Raw genomic sequence first — 21,376 nt, 5'->3', positions numbered from 1 at the left:
CGCGGAACGGTAACTTTAGCTCGTCCGTGTTTCGTAACACTGTCAAACAAAACACGCTCGGATAAACGCCGGGTTTTTAAAAAGTAAAAAATAAATAAATAAATAAATAAAAGTCGCAGAAAAGGGGAAAAAATGGTTCCTCTTATCACAGCGTAGTCAAATGCCAACAGGAAATGATGCAACTGCCACCCACACGAAGCACATTAGTGACACTTTAGACTCGCAGGGGTCAGCCTGCACTGCGCTGCTTTTTCCATCTCCACCACCACTACAATTTGGAGTCATTTGCAAAAATCAACCAATTAACCCACGAGTGGGTTTTAACACCATCATATTAGAGCCCTTTTTTGCTTTTTTTTCCATGGGCAGTCTGCTAGCTGAAGCTTCTAACCAACGAACGGAACTCACTGAAAGGCTCAGCTTGAACTATATCCGGGAAATGTTGGATTAGTAATGCTTTCCTGCAATGTTCTCTTCAGATTATACAATAAAAAAAGAACCATTCATTCTAGTTCTGAATCTAGAATGGTCAGTAGAACTTCTCCCACCCTTCAACAACCTACAATAACCCGTAACGGGTGTCACACTACTCTACCAAAGCATGGACATTGAGGAACAGTGTAATCTGAACAATCTCAGTGCATCCTGCCCCTTAAATGCCTAGTCAGCGATAATGAAGAAGCTGGATTGAAATCAAATGGGCAAAAAAACAAGACAACAACAACAACAACAACAACTCCTGTCAGTATGTCTTCACACTTATATGTGCACACACTGATTTGAATGGGAGTTCTATTATCGGTCCTGAGATGCAGGATGCAGGCTGCTTCACACTGTCTGCTGTGTGTGTGCGTCTACCATGCTACCTGTCGATTATAATTTCCCGGCCACGTTTACAGGTTATTCATGCTCTGTGTGTGTGCGTGTGTGTCTACCATGTTACCTGTCGATTATCATTTCCCGGCCACATTTACAGGTTATTCATGCCGTGTGTGAGTGTGTGTGTGTGTGTGTGTGTGTGTGTGTGTGTGTGTGTGTGTGTGTGGTGTTTTTACAGGTTATTCATGCCGCCCGTGTGAGCCACACATCTCAGGTGCAGCCTCGCGCCTTTAATGGAAATCGATGAAAATGGAGATGTTGAGCAGGCGCGGAGCAGCCCCGTGTGAAAGAGGCCTGATGGAGGCTACACACCCGAGCGGAGCAGAGCACATGCTTTTCTGAGTACATTAAAAAAAAAACAGGGGAAAAAAGAGAGAAAAAAAACAAGGCTGACCCTGACCGATGTAGAGGATAATACTGTGGGCCCTGTTACATCACCAAGAGCACCGTATCAGGAGGCCACATCACATCAACACTGCATTAGCAATGGATCCGTGAAAGAAGAAGAAGAAAAAAAAAAAAGAAAACAATTAGCGTGGCATCTTAATGGCGGTGTGGGTCTCCCGGAGTGCTGTGCTCCCGGAGTGTGTGGGTGTGGGCGGCCACTCACCTCGGCATCAGTCCAAATACAACCTCAGGGCATCTCTGCGCGAGGGGAACCACTGGAAACTTCTTGGCATCACCCACATCTCTGTAAGGACACAAACACAGAGGGAGGCAGGTGAGATTAGTCTAACGCGGTGCAGGTAATACCTAGAGAACGCACCTCCAGATTCAACTCGGCACGAACGGACGAACGGACACACACACACACAGAGGGAGACAGGTGAGATTAGTAGAACACAGTACAGGTAAACTTAGCAAACACACCTCCAGATTCAACTCTGTAAGGACACTGACACACACACACACACACACACACACACACACACACACACACGACTGAGATTAGCACACTTAAGTACAAGTATCCCCAACAAACACACTTAAATTCTACCAGTATCACCATTGACCACAAACATCATACAAACTAATATACCGCATTATCAAACAGCATCAAGTATTCTTGATGGTGTGTACTATCAAACAAGCTATCCAAACTAGCTCCAAATGCAAAGACCATACATCAGTGACCTAAAGGGATCTCAGTTCTTTAGGAATGTCGTGGACTTGCTGAACAACCAATCAGGTGATGGGTAAACAAACCCCATGGAACCATATCATCAATGATCAACACATCAAAACATGTGACCAGGCAACTCCCACCGTCCTCCCTCTCTGACAGACACACACACACACACACACACACTCTATACAAAAACAAGCATGTCACAGCATTCCGACTCCGGTCACGTGGCCGGTTGTCCGGGGGTGGGGTGCTCGATGGGAAACTTTCACACAGTGAGCGGACTGAATGGCGAGCTGCAGGAGGCGTGGCCGGTCCAACACACAACAACTCGTCCGCTTCGTCCAGCTTCACACTGGGACAGGTCTGGTCAGTCACGTTAAGCTCCCGAACAAACATTCCCTCAGAGACATTAGGCTATCACGATGGCTCAGGCAAGGTCATGATAACCCCCCTACTGACCTCGAGTGACCGTTTCTCTATATGCCGTCGGATGAGTTCAGTCAGATTCCAGTAATCTAGGAAGTGGAATCATTTGTTGCTGAGCAGCTGTGTGAGTGCAATGTCAACCGGCCGAACGACCGAATGGAAAACACACCTCGGCTTACCAGGACTGAAAGGTCACTGCGCTGCATTCCAGTGAGACATTCTAGAATTCCAAATAACACCATCTAGGTTCATTCTACCAATGGCACAGTTTCTCTTTCTAACCCCACCACCACCACCACCACCACCACCACCACCACCACCACCATGTTATCGTCTTCTTTCTCTCTTTCTCTTTCACTCTCTCTCTCTCTTTCTCTCTCTCTCTCGACTCTCTCTCTCTCTCTCTCGACTCTCTCTCTCTCTCTCTCTCTGAGGTGAAGGCAGGCTAAGATCAACAAGCACCTCGGAGAACTCCATACATTCTCTGACGTCAGCTGACTGCCACTGGATGTTTGGCATCGGGTTGAGGCAGATAACCAGACGCTCAGAGATGAGGTCAACGCAGGCCGAGTGGGGTGTGTGTGTGTGTGTGTGTGTGTGTGTGTGTGTGTGTGTGTGTGTCGGGGGGGGGGACACAAAGAAAACAAAGAGGGTGACTGATAGAAATAGAAAAGTGCATTTGAGACCGCAAGAGAGAGAGAGAAACTGAGATGGAGAGGGGAGGTCAACTGAGGGGCGCAATTTAGGCTGACCTGTTCAGTTTTAGACTTTCTCTCTGACTGACACACACACACACACACACGCGACAGGGCTGTGTTCCATCAGCCTGCCCTCGGTGTACCACAACAGCAGCAGGGTTGGGGCCAAACAGAAAGAGCCTGAGCGCTCCCAGGTCAGTCATTAGGGGCCTGCAGGCTAAGACACAACACAGGCCATAGCGGCCCTGCCACTGATCAGAAACCTGTCAGGGGACAGCCGGGGGAGATAACGTGGGACAGCTAGTCCAGTCAGTGACAGCTCGTCACTTACCGTAAAGGCAAGAATGAGAAAATCCCATCTTTCACGCTTCAGAATGCAGCGCACTGCTAAGCGTTCAGTTATTATTAGCCACAGCGACTAGCAATATTAGGAAGTGAGTTGAACAATTCAAAACACTTTCAGAAATACCCTATTTCACAACACAAATAACCGAGGCTCCAAACATAGAGAGATGCGTATGCTTCTTAGCCCACATCTCTGACCTCACAAGGCAATCTTTGGTCAGACCTGTGACCTCTTTATAAGCAGCCTCTGATGTGTGGTCACTGATGTGTGGTCACTCTGATGTGGCGGTGCGAGAGAGAGTAACCAGTAGTCAGTCAAGGCGTCAGGTGCTACTTAACACTGATGCTGTGAAGAACGCTAAGTTGAAATGGTTGCTGGCGTCACGGAAGAAGAGAGGTGGGAGGGGGGGGGGGGCAACTGACGACATCAACGAGGGCAGCCAGAGAGTTGGCAGACGAAACGGGAATGCACAGAGGAATGACCCCGATGGATTATTTCCTTAAGTGGTCGTCTCTACCCTGGACAGAAGTCTGATGATAAGAGAGGAACACACACACACACACACACACACACACATACACACACACGCACACACACTTTCTCTCTCTCTCCCTCATTCACACTCACTCACATGTACGGTCTCCCTCTCTCGCTCATTCACTCTCTCATACACAAAGTCCAAAACTCATTAGAAGAGAGCACTCTAGTGTATACACAGTCTATTATAAAACTACTGCCAACTTATGAGAGGTAAAAAGTGAGGACACCCTAGAGAATGGTTAGCAGTTCGCTAGTGTGTGTGTGTGTGTGTGTGTGTGTGTGTGTGTGTGTGTGTGTGTGTGTGTGTGTGTGTGTGTGTGTGTGTGTGTGTACCAAGCCCTAATCTCAAGGGTATCCCACACAGGCAGAGGCGAGGTGAGTTGTTTGGGACAGCACCGGTGGGGGGAGCCCCACCCAGCCTTGAGAGTGAGTGTGTGCGAGTGAGAGAGTGTGTGTAAGTGAGAGTGTGTGTGTGTGTGTGTGTGTGTGTGTGTGTGTGTGTGTGTGTGTGTGTGTGTGTGTGTGTGTGTGTGCGCGCGAGTAAACGAAATGCAGCTCAACTTCCTTCCTTTCTGAAAATGCACCATGACATGTTCAACTCACGTGCCGGTGACATCTCCACACTCGATCGCCTCTATTTTAAAACCCTTCCCATGACCACTCTTCCTCAGGCGTCACGTTCGTGAAGCCACCGCGCAATAGCACACAAGAGCAGACAGCAGCCCAGAGAGAGTCTCCTCACCCTGGCCTGCGAAACATCTGCTGCTGGGGTGGGTGCTGTGGTGTGGTGCGGTGCGGTGTGGTGAATGGGGGAGGCTGGGGAGGCAGTGACACACAGCTGAGTCTCATCTTGTGGTGAAAGATCCACTAGCAAGCCCCCCCCTTTCAATGAAGTGTGTGGGGCAACAAGCAATGTGACAGTTTTAAGTGTGCTGATGCAATGCATACAATGTGAGGCAGAGGGAGAGAGAGAAGTAGATAGATAGATAGATAGACAGAGAGAGAGAGAAGTAGATAGATAGATAGAGAGATAGATAGACAGAGAGAGAGAGAAAGAGAGATAGAGAGATAGATAGACATATATATATAGAGAGAGAGAGAGAGAGAGAAAGAGAGAGCTCATGAAGCAGAGAATGGGATCAAGTCCGGCATTAAAAAGTGTGTGAGTGTGTGTGAGTGTGTGTGTGTGTGTGTGTGTGTGTGTGTGTGTATGTGTTGGAGGGGGGGGTGGGGGTGTAGGAATGACAATCATCTAAAGGTTGGTAAAGAATCTAATAGTGTTCTACACGTCTGCAGGGTCCTCTTGCTCCCCGGGGAACCATCTCCAGCTTATTAGATAGAAACATGAAGTACGCCTTTTTAATTACGTTCGGCAAGCAATTAGACAGGGGAAAAAAGGTTTTAAATCATCTCCGTGATCCCGGAATTAGGCCTGGAAAAAAACACTGAACCATTCTTGCAATCATTAAGGAAAGCTGAAGGCATCATTAGATATCGAATTCCCTTGCAGAGTGTCTATTCTCGAGCAGCTGCTGCAAATTACAAAAGCCCCTTACACAGAATCTAACTGTCGAAAACCCGAAAAGCAGCGATTCTATAGCGAGGCCATGCAAGGACGACTTCAGAGAAATGACATCATGCTGTGTGACAAGAGTGCAGAGCTCGCAACGTTTCCAGGCATGTATTCACTCAGGCAATCATGGTACAACCGAAGACAGAATCAAGTGTATGGGTTAAGAGAGTTTGGGCAGGGGAGTTTTGATGACCATGCCACAGTTTCGATCTTACACTTAAAAAAGGCACTGACCCAAAGCTTTTAATAAAACTACAGAGCCCAGTAGGGCCAAATTCTAGAATTTCAAGAGCACTGATGCATGATGCATATACTCTTGAGAGAGATATGTAGTCGCGCACAGAGAAACCCCTGTACCCATCTTTCACTCCGTTCAGACGATTCCATGAAAGGGAGAGAAACCTCAGTCTCCTCAGCCACGGATGTCAAGATCACTCAACACTGCACTTGTGAAAACTGTTATTTCAACATAGGGTCCAAGTATAGGGGCACATCGGCAGCCAAATGCTTTTCATGGTAACTTAGAAACAGGGCAAGTTGCTTGAATACTACAGTATTTCAGCACATCAAAACAGAGGTATTCTGGGCCCACTGACTTGCCAAAGTTCATGACCTGTAATGTTTTAGTTCATTGAAAAAAAAATCATGAAGCATAACAAGAAAGTCTGGTAAAATATGTAGTAACTGAATGATGAAATTTAGCTGAAAATGTTTGTGTTCAAATGTTGTTGTTTTTTAAGAAGAAAAAGAAATGCTATGCAACAGCTAAACGGCATCTGTATTGTTGTTATTCAAATGATTGCAGGTCTTCAGTGTTTTGTTCTCGGAACTGCCTTGAAAAGTTTGGGAACCTGTGGATGACAGCTGCTCCGTGATGAGTGGGTGGTGTCACGAATCTACATCTACCCGAGAATATTCAGCAGTTTCTTCTCAAGCCTGTCTCAAGTCTTTTCACTTCTCTTCCAAGGGAATTCCTTCACATTTTTTCTCCCCCTTTTCTGCCGCCGGGTCACATGCCCACCGCCATCGCCTTCGCTGATCTCCACTGATTGGTCGGTCGAGTGTGGCGGCTCTCTGACCTTGGTCACCTGCCCAACCAGCCAATCTGTCCAACTATTTTCCCACGTGAAGCTCATTCAAGCAAAAATGACTCCAAGAGTAAAATCTCAGCTATCTCACACTCATTCGACAGAACAATTGCCAACATTCCCAGGAACACGTGACCCATTCACAGGCAAAACCGCCGGTGGTTGGAGGTGGAGAAGGCTTGAGCTGGAGAAGGGCCTTTCCCCCCCACAAGTGGTCCACTAACAAAAGGATCCGAGAGTCAAATGTGCCTGCATAACACAACAGGGCTTACATTTCTACCTAGAGAAGCTTCAGAGAAAACAGGCACTAATGACTACCACAAAGTCACCCAATTGTTGGGGGGGGGGGGGGGGGGGGTCATAACAAGCTGACATGAATACTCCCTCTCCATCTCCCCTCTAAATCACAGGCCAAGGGCTGTCGAGAAAAAGATCAACCTGGGTCACACAATGTGGGTCGACAAACTAGGTTGAGATCAAGGTTAGACCTGTATTTAACCCCCATTACTTGGAGAACAACTGCTGACCCTGTCTGGCCCACGCTATTAAGAAGCTGGAAAAAAAAACAATCAAAAGCCAGGTGTCAAGACACGACTCTTTTCATTGAGCTGAATCAGATCATAAATGCAACAAGGCTTGGAGTAACATGCTATTCTTTCACACAGACATACAGGCATTTGTGGGCGTAATTGAGCGGTAACCTATGGGTAAGCAGCTACCGCCAGGTACCACGCCATGGTTTTTGGAGGTGCAAACAAACGCATCACCATAGAAATCACATAGGAAATTCTCTGACACATCTCTTTTTAAAAACCAATCCATGTGTATTGGTCATGTAAGCAGAGATCAATGCAGCAAGAAACATCACAGCCGAGTTCAATGCCTTAGGAAACACAATTTAAAAAAGAGATTTCCACAGTGCTTTCCATGGTTATGTGTTGGTTTGCACCAGCGTACCTGGTCTGTGAGTTAAGTTTGTGTGAAAGAATTGGCCTGTCAATAAAATGTGCGTCACATTTCTGGTATTTCTCCAATATTGATAATAAGACGATATTTTGCACAGCTTAGCATAATTTACTAGAAGTGGGTTAAACCAGTCAGCCTGTAACTAGCCTACAGCTAAATGGGAGCTATAGGTTAACTGCAATAACCCACTTAGGATAGGATTTGGGCTTTGATCTTCCAACAAGTGTCATTTGGTCATTGTTGATGGCCATTTTGGGACATCTTTCATGTTATAAATGCGGACTTGAAGCAGACTCTAGATAGAGAAAATAACTATGCGCTCTTCATGTCTGTAGCTGTCCGTGTACAGTACGTGTGTGTGCCTGTATCCATGTCTCCTCGCAGCTTATGGTCACTACACCCCTGCGTAAAGCTCCTGTGTTTGCTAAACTCCTGACATGTGCTGATCGCTAAACTTGTTTTCCTTTCTCGTCAGTTGACAGTTCCATGATGTAGAAGCACCTAGCAAATTAATTTGCAGCAACATGCCCTGCGTACAGAGATGGCGATTTCCTTCTCGCAGACCAGTCATAGTTTAAGAAAAGCTACATGTCAGCTCGCACATCATTAAAACTACAATTAAGATATTATCATAGATGATATACGGTATATCGAACAGCCATCACTCACTAGAACGGGGGAAATCTTGAGCAGAGTCAATCGGAGGCTGCCTCAGCAGAGCAGAGAGTACACGCTGTACCTTGCACTGAGGCACAGGCCCCCTCAGGTCATGAAAATCACTTTCCTCATGAAGCCTTTACCTTAAAGACTTCAAATCACACCTACTGTATGCATTTAACACACAATGGTGATTCACACCAATTTCAGAAACCTAGAAAACTCCAACAAGACGGTTATGTTTTTGATGCAGTTTGAAGCCTTTTTGTTGTTCGCAGGATTAGAGAAAAACCATCAGCCGTGACATTTGTGAGACGGGTGAAAGCATGAGCCAAAGAAGAACTAATTCAATTCTGGAGTGGCTCCAAATAACAGGAAGGCACAAATGCTCCCTCGTTTTCATTAACATTGCAAAAACATTGCATTGGTCCTTGATAAGGATCTGCCCTCACAAGCGCCCCTCTAGTGGTAGCCTATTATGCCATTAATTGGCAAATCAAGTCAGATACTTTAAAGGAGGGAGGCTTTTTTTAAAGGGTCAAATTAGCATTGTTGGAGATTTCTACTAAATTGTTTTGTGATGCCGCAAGTCAGTCAATATAAAAACACTGCACAAGTCAAGTGAGTCACTGTGGAAGGGTCAACTTTCACCGCACCTGTGGTCATTATCCCACCATCTGCACGCATGCAGCAGACACCCACAGGTCACAAGTTCAACGCTGCATTGCTCAGCCTAAGCCGACTAAATGGCCACAGCCTCAGCCCTTCACCAGCCTCAGATCCTGATTAGCGGAGAAAAATGTTGTCAAAAGTAGGCGTCGTTAGAAAAACGAGATGGCTGGAAGGGACCTACATATGGTTGAGGTGTCTAAAAGTCCAACAGAGGTGCAAGAGAAAAAAGAAAATACCTTGTTTGCAATCTAGGAAGAATTTTCAAAAATGCAACTTGAATTCACAATTATTGACCACAGTTTCTCAGCGTATTAGTGTGACGGTACACTTTCAGTTTTGACGATATGCCTTCATGTGCCATAAAAATACACTTATTTCAATCTTGCATCCCTGACCATCTGAACATAACCTATGCTGCGCAAAATTCCCCTCTCAAGTGAGCACCAGGTGCTCAAAACTCCTTGCAAGTTCACGTCAAAAAAAACACGAAACACCACAAAGATCCAACATCTGAAACAAACAACAGGCCAAAAGGGCACAAGATGAGGATGTGAAAGCGCAATACGGCGTACCAAGGAACCGGGCGGCAGCCCCCCCCCTCCTCTACCCACCCCACCCCACCCCACCCTGTGTGATATGACAGGACTAAAACGCTGCCTGGGAGAGCGGAGCAGTGCGCACAGCTGGAGCACAACAGGGCCTCCCCCCCCTCAGGGGTGCACCGCACTGCTCTCCGCTCCTGACAGCTCTCATGTAGTCCGTCAAATTCACTCTGGCCCACTCTGATTGGACGTGAGCGGGATCGTCTAAAGCCATACTGCCGAGAGTCACGGTAATCCGACTCTTTCTCCCTCCCTCTTCCTGTGTGTGTGTGTGTGTGTGTCTGTGTGTGTGTGTGTGTGTGTGTGTCTTTGCCTCCTTGTGTAGGAGAGCAGGTGCTGCTAGTGTTTTCCCCTCCCCCTCCCTCCCCTGTCCGAGATGAGATTGTCACAGAGAGCTAATAGCAGGGAAGAAAAGAAGGCTAATCGCTACACTCAAGGGCTAAAGATTAGATTGGATGCACAGATTTTTCACACGGGCAGAAATTGACCATAATGGGCTGGTCACAAAAGGCTAAATACCAATATAACCTTCAGTCTCAATCCTCAATGGCTATGTACTGTTGTGTACATTAAATTACCCTCCCCACCCCAACCTTAAACTACCACAACCACCACCACTACCACCACCACCACCATCGATAGCACCATACCAGCTTTTGAACAGTGTGGCCAACAGTACACCTATATGGTATTGTCCAACTCCCAGCATGCGATTCTGAGCTTGAGTATCGAATACCACAGCATCGCTAACGCACGCTGCTTGTCCGAGCAAAGCGACCATATTGGGTATGAGGAGGGGGGAAACAGGGCCTCCGTAGGGATCCACTTGGTGAGTTCGGGGAAGGAATGCTACGAAAAACACTCCGCTATGCTGATCCCCGAAAAAGCTTGGAGTGCTGGGTAGCTACCCGACTGTGCGCGGAACACAAATTCTGGCGAGAGAGCGCGCGATTCTAGGTTACCGCCGCCACTATGTAGTACTTGGCAACGGTGCTATACCGCCTTCAATAAAACAGCGCGGCCAAGTCCCGTCACTTTGTATACAGTCGAGCAAATAAAGGGAGCCGCAGCTAAACGTCCAGCGGCAGCAGGGGGATGCGGAGCCAGCGCGAGCACACATTGTAAATACCGTGCCATGATGACTTAACTAAGTGCCGCTGGCTCGGCGAGACCAAACTTCTGACAGGGCCGAAACTTAAGCACACTTCATTAGCGAGGCATGAGGGCCCGGGCTTGCTTACACCAGCATGCGCCCGTTCAACATGTTGCATGAGAGATCCTGTGACTGCACCGGCTCTCTCCCTCTCTCTCTCTCTCTCTCTCTCTATGGGTGCTCCTGCTCCCCCTCTCTATTTCTCTCTATGGGTGCTCTCTCTTCCTCTATCTCTCTCTCTTTCTCTCCATGGGTTCTCCTTCTCTCTCTCTCTCCCTCTCTCTCTCTCTCTCTATGGGTTGTCCCTCTCCCTTTCCCTCTATGGGTGCTCCCTCTCCCTCTCTCTCTCTCTGGGTTCTCCCTCTCCCTTTCCCTCTATGGGTGCTCTCACTTGCGTGACCTTTTTGTTACGCGAGCTGAATTGCACTTTTTTTTTCTGCTTAGCCAAGAGCTCGGGCCGATACCAAAAGACTAATAACCCTTCCCTCGGGCCTTCCTCTGTTGCGTGAGGTGGAAACTACAATCGACTCGACTAAGGAGCACGCACGGCGGCCATGGTGGCGGCAGCAGCTGCGAGGCCGATCAGGCCCAACTGGGTGAACTGGTCGCGTCCATCCTTTCACTTCGACTCGATGGAAACTGAGCAACGCCAGGCATGGACTGACTCACGGCGTGACAGATTCTGCAAGTGATCTATAGGTTGTTCTTGTTCTATTGCAATGTTGGCCTGGGCTACAGGTGTGTGTGTATGTGTGTGTGTGTGTGTGTGTGTGGAAGGGTTTGGAGTGTCTCGTACGTATGACCATAGCATCTTTGGACAGGACAGTAGGTGGACGACACCCACACAAGAGGGAGAAATCAAGTAAAAGAAAGTGAGAGTAAAAAAAAGAGGCATTAAGAAAGACGGTGTGGGGGTTAAAACATTAACAGCAGTACAGCGCAAGAAAAAAGGAAACAGAACAAAAAGGGCATGAGAAAGAGGAGAGCAAGAAACACTGACACGATGGAAGGGGAGAGAGAGGAAGAGAGAGAGAGGGAGAGAGAGAGAGAGAGAGAGAGAGAGAGAGAGAGAGAGAGAGAGAGAGAGAGGGAGGAAGAGAGAGAGAGAAATAAAAACAGTGGTATCAGCGCTGGGTTTCCGCTGGGTGTTGAGCGTGTGGTCAGCTGCATTTCCACATGCAATTCATTTTCCCATGCAGCAGATGGGAACCTCACACTGGCTTTCTGGCACCGCCACTGGCGCAACTCCTCACAATGCAGCCACACTGAGAGGCCTTTGTGCACCACCTCCACCACCACCAGTTCTCACACACACACACACACATTCAAAATGAGTGCTTATTTTACACTTAAGTCTGTGGTGCAGCGTGGACCGTGCTCTATTAATACAGCCGTGTGCTCCCTGAAGGATGGAGGGAGAGAGAACACTCATCTTCTCTCCTCTCCTCTATGCTCTCTTTTTCTGCTGCCCCCCCCCCCCTCCTCTTCCTATTGGGTAATCCTTTGCCCCTTCCTAGACTTCTCTTTTCAGCAAACATGGCCGTGATTCTGTGTAGAGGGTGCGCACACACACACACACGTCCATCACTTGACATCCTCTACCTTACTTCCCCTTCTCTTCTGTGTGTTTGTATTTTACGAGTGCACGTGTGTGGAAGTGTGTGTGTGTGTGTGTGTAGGTTTGTGAGTAGGGGAGTGTGGGAGTGTGTGTGGGAGTGTGTGTGAGTGTGTGTGAGTGTGTGTGTGTGTGTGTGTGTGTATGTGTGTATGTGTGTATGTGTGTGTGTGTGTGTGTGTGTGTGTGTATGTGTGTGTATGTGTGTGTGTGTGTGTGTGTGGTTCAGGAGGCTGTTGCACGTCTGCCTGCAAATCCCTGCATTACCTGATTAGGAGAGCTGCGTCGTCTCCAGCAGATCATCTAATTGGCCGTGGCACATGGAAGCAAAGCATTCCAGGGAAAAGCAGGTCCCCTACGAGCAGCGCCTCAGGACACAGGTACCCTCGCCAGTCGGTCGCCCTGCAGCGCCATCAACATCGAGCCGGCGAAATTGCCACACGACTCGCACTTGTCAAACACCATGATTATCCAAAATTATCCATCTTAGTCATTCGAGCCTAAGCTCCCAGTCATTTCATTTCATTCATTCAGTCAGTCGGTCCTTATTCTCCCTTCCAAAATAAACAATTATGTCACGATTCAAACTCTGGGCCATTTACTGTAAAAATGACTTCAGTGGCAGTAAAGACACACTCAAACACACACACACACACACACACACACACACACGGAATGAAAGGTTCAGGCTGTGTAAACAATGTACATTGCTGGCACTGGCCATAAGCAACAACACACACAGTTTTCCACTTGGAATAACTCAGGAGGAGGGGGGAGGGGGGGAATCACGTTAAAAAAACGTTAAAAATGTTTACCAACTTCCGACACTCGGCTGACGAAAAATAATTCAGTACTCAAGAGACGGATGGGTATGGCGAACCTGATGCAGCGCTGCAAAGTGTAAACAGCACAGGAACAAAAGCAAGCAAAGCACAGTGAAAAAGACCAAATCAGCACTATCCGCTTCCTCGTTCCCTTATGAGAGAGAAAGAGAAAGTGTGTGTGTGTGTGTGTGTGTGTGAGTGTGTGTGTGAGAGGGAGACGGAGAGAGGGAGATGGAGAGAGAGAGAGGAATTGAGAGCGTCTGATAACAAACAGCTCCGGGTGACTTTGCATCGTGCAGGCTCTTGGCCCTCCTCTGTGGCGCACGGCGACCTGTCTCACTCCGCTTTTAAAAATAGACGCCATTCACAACAGAAAAAGCAGAGTCACGGACTCTAGCAAATATTTCGAAGATGAGGTGCTCTGATTCACACAAGCACCCCCCCCCCCCCCCCCCCCATCCCTAGCGCTGGCATAGTGTGCACATTTGTTTTCCATTTCGTTGCCAGATGGGTGGATTTGTTTGACGACCCACAATTCCAGGTGCCAAAGCCACAGATCTCTGGATCTGATGGATGGAGATCTGGCCGAAAAGTGAAGAGGAGACACTTCAGAGATTTTCAGGATTGGTTTCTCACCTCGACTCCTTCAAACTCTCTCATGCTTTCTCCATTTCTCTCTCTCTCTCTCATTCCCTCACAATCCACTCTGGATCGTTTCGTTTGGTCTCCTCCTGTTGTGTTGTGCTATTGTTCACCCTCTCATTCTAGCTCTACCCTCACCCTCACCCCCCCCCCCACCCCACCCCCCCATTCTGGTTCTCTCTGACCTTGTTTACACTTTCCCCTGTACCCAGGGTCCAGCATGCATGGACAAGGGGTCAGGCAGGGTGGGGAGACCCTAGCCCACCTCTCCCACACCCACAGGCCTGTGCTTTTAACCCCAGTTGGGTAGTAAGGTTAAGGTACATTTGGTTGGTGCATAGACACTAATGCCCCACAAGCCTTTGTGAATAAACCATTGTGAATAAACCAAGCCATTGTGAATGAACTCAAACTAACTAGCCTCACTGATCAGCAAATGACACTTTATGATGACAATAAAGGGGTCATCAGTCTTTCTATGAGCAGAATGTATGCTATTATTGTCAAGTTTGATGCTGTAATCTTTACCACAACTGCCAAGTAGTTGTTTACCTTTGCTCACCAAGCAAGATTTGAGGGCCGACAGAAAACAAAAATCCTACAAGAGCCAGGAGGGCAAAATGTATGTTGCACTGGAGATTCTACTACTTTGCAAACTCTCGTACCTAATGAACACATGGAGGTGACGGCAAGGTTTACACTCGTTTAATCTCCTTTGCCAACAGCATATCGACACACTCGCACGTCGACAATCTCACCCGTGTCAGCCTGTGTGTTTTACATCTAGGCAACACTGACTGCCAGGCAGACGATTTGGTCTGGTTGTGCAGCCTCTGCCAAGTGGATGCCACAAAAAGCCGACCTTCGCACATCCGAGCACGTAGACCTGCCTCCCAGGAATGACGCAGGTTGGTTCGACTGGGAGAAAATGGGAGCTCAAAGTGAGTCAAACCAGTGCTGTAACCAAGCCCAACAAACTACAGTACATCTGCTGCCGTCCCCATTATGGAAGATGGGTATGGGCACCCATCATGGGTAAGTGGAGATGGGTACAGGGTGAGTGGCTGGGTGGCACAAACTTTAAGGAGGCTGGCTCACAAGGTTGGTATGGAGATAATGGCTTGACCTGAACAGCAGTTGGAAGATGGACCTTCTGCCCAGCAGTGCCATGGCAACCGTGCCATCTTCTCAAACCCCAAATGGATATTCCCGCTCACCCATCAACAGACTGAGGGCTGCTTTTGTGCACCCCTCATCTTTCTAGCCAGCATGTTCCACAGCTAGCAGCAAATATATATGTGTGTGTGTGTGTGTGTGTGTGTGTGTGTTCTCTAAGCGCAGGCACCAAAAGAGGCAGCTGATTCGATGCATTCTGAGGACAGATGAGCAGGCTAATTAGCAAGCACGCTGCTTAGCAACGCCAGTCTTTAGCATACAGGTCTGTAGTCAGCAAGAGCTTGCTTGCTCGCTCGCTCGCTTGCATGCCCTCCTCTTCCCTCATCTCTCTCGCTCTCTCTCTCGCTCTCTCCCTCTGCACCTCACTTTCTCTCTCTCTCTCTCTCTCTCTCCCTCTCTCTCTCTCTCTGTGCGCAGTCCCTGCATGAAGGCAGAATTACGGGGGCCTTTATGTCCTCTGATGCACTAATTTGAGGACGCAATTGAATAAATTGAGGAGTTTACTAACAAGGGCACAGTCCATTGGATTTCTAATAAAAACCAACCATATTTTTCCCCCCCTTCCCTTGCGTCGGAGAGAGCAATGAATCAGCTGGCGGATAAATAAGTCGCCGAGGGAGAATAACAACCAGTAGACCATGCAGTGAGCCCTGGGAAGAAGGGGGTGTGGGGGGGGGGCGGGCGTAGGCAGCAGGGAAACAGCCGTCTAACAGCCACACGCTGTCACAGCGTTGCCACAGCGTTGCCCACTGCCACTCACACGTACCCAGAGAGCTAGAAGCCTGGAGAAGAACAAAGGTTCTAGGAGGCAAAGAAAGAGAGGAGAGAGTGTTTGAGAGGGGGGGGGGGGAAAGGAGGAAGAGAAGGAAAAAGGTGCTGAGAAGGAAAAGACAGTAAATGAGAGAAACACAAACAAATTAAAAGAGAGAAGACAAAGAGAGGAAAGGCTGATAATCAACAGGAAGGTCTATTGCATCACCATCACCACCAGCACCCAGCCCACCACCTAGCACCTACCCCCTACACACACACACACACACACACGCACACTCGCACACTGCATGAAAGAGCAATTAGATCCGTGGCCCAGTTCAGTGAGTCAACCAATGGATGATGGATCTGTGGCTCTGTGGAACAGTGGATGCCGCCGCCGCCGCCGCCACCACCACCACGCTCTGCTAATGCCATCTGGAGGTCCGCTAGCAACCTGTTTCCAGGGCGATGCCGGGGACCAGCCTCCGATTGCCACTCAATTCAGGACACGTGAAGACACTTTTCAAAAAATCACCAGAAAAATCACACGAGAGTTCACTTCACAGAGCCCCACTCGACGCACTGGTCAAAAGCGAGGACGGGGCCGCCACGGCTGAAATGTCATCTCGCTCTGTGGCTGTCAAAGCGAATCACGCCGCTTCCCTAAAGACATCTGTCACAGCTGAAAGCAGTGGAGAAAACACAGACGCAGGAGACAAGGGGGTCGATTTTGCCTACTCTGTGCCACTGCAAAGCCAGAACACAAATAAAGAGCAAAACTAAGACGGCAGTTTAGCAAAACTAAAAGCAGACTAGTGAAAGTAGATTGGCGCGACTGCATTTTAGAGTCCCGCCAGTCTGAAGGGTACGATAGGAGCCCTGTGAAAATACAGGAGAACACCGCAGAGAAAGAGGAGTCTGGAGCTTGGGGCCCAGGGGAACTTCACACAGGGAAATGGAGTTCGCCCTCTATCCACAGTGTGGACTCTCCCTCTCTTTTTCTCGTTTTTGTTCCCACTGTTTTCCCTTTCTCTCTCCATCCTTCTTACTTGAGGTGGACAGGAAGGCCTGGAACCAGGTCCATACATTTTCTGCAGCTTTTATAAGGTGAAAGAAACAGCCGCTCCTTCCCATGGCAGTTCAAACACCGGTTCAACCGCCGGCCACCTCTGGCTAACCTGGGTCATGATTGTTTCCTCCTGTCGGCTTGGCGTTCGTCCAAACCTACCCCCCGCTCCCTGCTCCCTGCCCCCCCCCCCCCCCCCCCAAAAAAAAAAGGCGCCCACCTCTGAATCAGCCAACACCCCCACCAAGTGGCTTCCTGATCTCGTGCCAGTGCTCTGTGCCAAGGATTACAAGCTCGGACCACTGCCAAGCACACGCGAGGCTCCTGGGCCCCCCCTCGAGGGCTACCAGACAGCGGCGTAAGGAATGCCAGTCACCCAGCTTTTCCTTTTCTGCCCATGTCCTCCATGCCTTGGAATGGAACGTGAAGAAACTCACCGACAAACCAATTGTTGACAGGTCTCGCAGGCCGAGCCGCCCGCTGGACTTTGAGCACAAGAGGGGGGAGGAGGGTGGGACGTGGGAGGGGATGAGGAAATCACACAACAGGTGAACAGGTCGCTCCGCAATTTCTCAAATCGCCCATGAAGATGCAGTGATTCAGCCAATCAAACTGCACCCCTCCTTTCCATGGTCCTGAAATACCGTGTGACTGGCCTGGACTGACTGAGCCGTCAGGGTTTTTTTTTTTGGAGATGGAATTCGCTGACTTTTTTTTTTGTCAAAGTATGGGATGAGAATGAAGGACTGCACTTAAAAACAATCTTCATCCGCAGCCGTTTTCATCTGCTTTAAGATGTGGACAGTTGACTTTTTACACAGCTCTCTGAGCAGTGCTGACGTCACAGAGGAGATCGCGGTGACGATGCCTTTGAGGAACACACACACACATAATAACCTCCGCTGTCTCAGTCCTGCAACGTCAAGCTAGGTAAGGGCACCTTCTCGGCAAATATCAATGGCTACACCGTAATATCATCAGGCCCGGGCCAATCAATATGCACTTAACTGCAGCAGAGGAGGGGGGCAGAAAGCACTGAAGGACCTCAGAGCACCAAGACCCGTCAATAGCCTCCACTGGCCAAAGAGGACCACACAGAGAGAGAAGGAAGGAGGGAGGGAGGGAGAGAAGGAAAGAAAGAGAAAGATTTTCATTTAAGAACTTAAGCTTTGAAAAACTAGGCTACATTATCACTATTTGGTCTTGTTCATGTAGAAGTTGGGGAGTGAAGGGGTACTGTCTTATGGTCTATGTAAACTTACTTCCAGGACAGGAAATACAACACTCATACACTCTCTCTCTCTCTCTCACACACACACACACACACACACACACACTGAAAGCACAGAGCACTTAACACCACCACCACCTCACACACACGCACACACACATACATTAGCCAGAGGTGGCGACAGGAGGCTCTCCTCCAGTACTGACAGATGGGTGTTCTGATCGCAGGTCAGTGGCTGTGCAAGGACAACAGCGTGTGTGTGTGTGTGTGTGAGAACGGAAGCAGAGGAATGAACCCCACCATTATAGTTGAGCTCATCAGTCACTACTGCCTGAAGCCTGTCAAAGCTCCCCTGTTGCCGTGACAACACACTCGCAAACTTGGGAATGCTTTGCTTTTTTCCCCCCATTTCGCGTAATTGGAGGCCATTATGACCACTGATGGGGAGAAATTAAGGAAGAGGGGTAGTTTGCTACCACAGCTTATTACACGCGTGTTTTATTAACTCCAAAACATCATCGCTCCCAACAAAACAGGTTGGTTTGTTTTTATGCAGACATCCTTTTTAGACTCCATAAAACCAAACAGATGACTGTCAGAACATTTATGGGTGTTTCTTAAAAGACCCAAAATATGAAGGCTTGCTAGTGTACCGTTGCCTTTGTAAGGGGGGCTGTCTTTCAAAAGTTACCATCAACAGCACATCAACATGACCTGAGCAATTCTGACAGGCCTGGACAAAGACCTTCAAGAGTGAACAGTTAGGCCTAGTGCTTCAGAGGTAATGTGTGTGTGGTGGGGGTACAACTGAAGCACTCATTTGAGATGTGTTCGCAGTTGAGTGGCAATGTCATTTAAGCAGAATCTTTCCCCCCCCCTCAATGCCCTTTGGTCCATGTGTAATCTGAGCTCTCAACACGGAAGAAGGGAGCAAAGAGGAGAAGAAAAAAAGAGACAGAGAGAGAGAGAGAGCGTGAGCGAGAGAGAGAGAGAGAGAAACCCCTTCACATTAAGCTCCCTGTGACTGTGCATGTTCACATTCAGGGGAGAACGGAGCTAATCAATGTGGACAAGAGGCTCATCATTTCCCAGCTTTCCACTAATTACTCTCCTCAATTTGGTTAGAGCGCTCCCAACACAAGGAGCTGGCCCTGGCAGAGAGGGGGTGCCACGGCTCGGTGGCAGTGTTACATGGAAACGGAGGAAGCAGTTGTTTAAGAGGACCCACATTTATTGGACTACACGGGAAATGGATCATGCTATGGGGCGCTAGGAATATTATGTTCCACGGCAGATGTGAAACAGATTTCAGGCAGGCAGGAAGGCAGGCTACCTGAATTTGGTCCCTGCACCTTCTGAGCCGCTGCGGGAAATAATGGCCTTCACGTTCCCCTGCTAATGAAGGCCACAGTTTGCACAACTGGGTGCCTAAACCATATTGCTCCCACAGTGTCTATTCCTACAGGGCTTTCTCCAAACCTTACTTGGAAAAATGGGGGAAAAGACATATGGGCCTAACTGAAAAGATTTAATATTGGGCAGACTGACAGAAAAAAAAGTTTATTTTACAGGCTGCAAAGTAAAGAGAGCAAAGTTCAAACATTAAAAATGTCAGGGGGTGGTGATGAAATCTCTCAATCAGTAGAGGAGGCAAAGGTCAACACCAGGCTCCCAGATGAAGTCGAAGCCTGGCTTCGCCACACACAGCACAGTGCAGAGTAGAGTAGTGGCAAGCAATAGAGTTAAGGGCTGAGGCTGCAACAATTAATCGATTAATCGCCTAGCCTACTACTAATTGGCAACTATTTCGGTGATCACTTAAAAGGAGAAATGCAGCGAAATTTTGTTTCTCGAGGTCACCGAGTACTGTTGGTGGTGGTGGTGGGGGGGGGGTTACCTAGCTCAAATTGCTACAGCCAGAAGCTAACGCAGACAGGCAGCTACAGGACAACACTCTGGGGGTATGTCCGTGAGCCCCCCCCCCCATGTACATGCATGTACCAACAGTGCACAGTGATTTTGAGTAAAAAACTGAAACTTGAATCAGTTTCAGTTATTTTTCAGGGGGTCCAGCTTCTTATCAGCCTACTCTAATATTTACTGGTACACGCCCATGATGGCAAACAGAATATCTTTTGGATGTGGACAAAAGAAGGCCTTTGAGGACATCATCTTGGGTTTTCACCCTTTTCAAAGTTGTAGACCAATCATCTAATCGATTGGAGAAAATAATTGACAGATGAATTAATTGGGTCATGATAAGGCTGGTTAGCTGCAGTCTAACGCTACTCAGCCAAGCATCGCCCTGCGCCACGCACATGAACTTTCCCCTCGCCGCTCCTCTTTGGCAAGGGCTTGATCATGTGACCAGGAACACCACTGGAGGATTTGCCATATTTAGACAGCCACGCGCGGACAGTGCTAAGCCTCGCAGACCAGCCGCTGGTCCACAATGACCGGTACCGTGTGTGCATACTGGTTACACATATACACACTTACATACACACACACAGACAGACGCACACGCTTCAACCCATGGCATAAATGACATCTCAATGTGACAGCAAATCACACCAAGCTCTCTTCATTCTATGTGCAGGCATGAAGAATGTCATTTGAAAGCAACTAAAGGCTGTCTAGCAGCCCTACTACACAAGCAACATGCACTTTTCCTCTCTTCCTTCTTCTACGACCGTCTCTTTCGACTATATTTTGACTAGTACTTTAACTTCTCCACCCTCATCTTCTGGTAGAAGTATTTATTGATGTAGTATTAACCGTTAACGAAGGTCTCTTCCGCAGTGTAGCTTGAATCTTATTCCTCATTTTTCTAAGCCGCTTTGGATGAAAGTGCCTGCTAAATGAATGATTGCAAATGTAAACAGGGCTGCCTGATGCACATAGCAATGTGCTGCACACAGATGCCTATATACAAACTTCAAGAAATTCAAGCCAAGAGCCTTTCTCAGGAATCCCATAAGATTGGAATTTCCATATTTCAGGAATGTTTTAATAATGTTACATTACACACACAAATAAGCAAACAGGGCCAGAAATGACGGGAAAGCCAACTAGACAGAGAGGATATCAAATGAATCACAGCTCTTCTCCACAGTACCCAAATGGCCTACTGTAACATTATACAATTAACCCACCCGCTCTACAAAAATGCACAGGTCACCCCATGAAACAAGCCTCAGTACTTCTCTAGTCAGTAATGCACACAGCAAAAGCCCCCCCCCCCTTAGCCCCCTTCATTTGCATAATAAGACTCGACTAAAAAGGTTCAGTCATGTCTTGATCTAGCCAATCTCGGCCCAAATCCTCAGGGAACCCAAAG

The 21,376-nt window shown here is 48.2% G+C and overlaps 1 protein-coding gene across 5 annotated transcripts in view; it reads right to left on the bottom strand.

Annotated features, from left to right (window-relative positions):
* ncoa2 (nuclear receptor coactivator 2) overlaps positions 1 to 21,376 on the bottom strand; it is a 102,553-nt gene that overhangs the window by 76,625 nt on the left and 4,552 nt on the right. For all 5 annotated transcript variants that reach the window (XM_062521988.1, XM_062521987.1, XM_062521990.1 and 2 more), the window contains exon 2: positions 1,490 to 1,570. The gene's annotated coding sequence lies outside the window, so the exon portion shown is untranslated. The remainder of the gene's footprint in view (positions 1 to 1,489; positions 1,571 to 21,376) is intronic.

Source organism: Sardina pilchardus, chromosome 19, assembly GCF_963854185.1.
Source record: "Sardina pilchardus chromosome 19, fSarPil1.1, whole genome shotgun sequence".
NCBI lineage: Eukaryota > Metazoa > Chordata > Actinopteri > Clupeiformes > Clupeidae > Sardina > Sardina pilchardus.
This window is presented reverse-complemented; position numbering and strand designations above follow the sequence as displayed.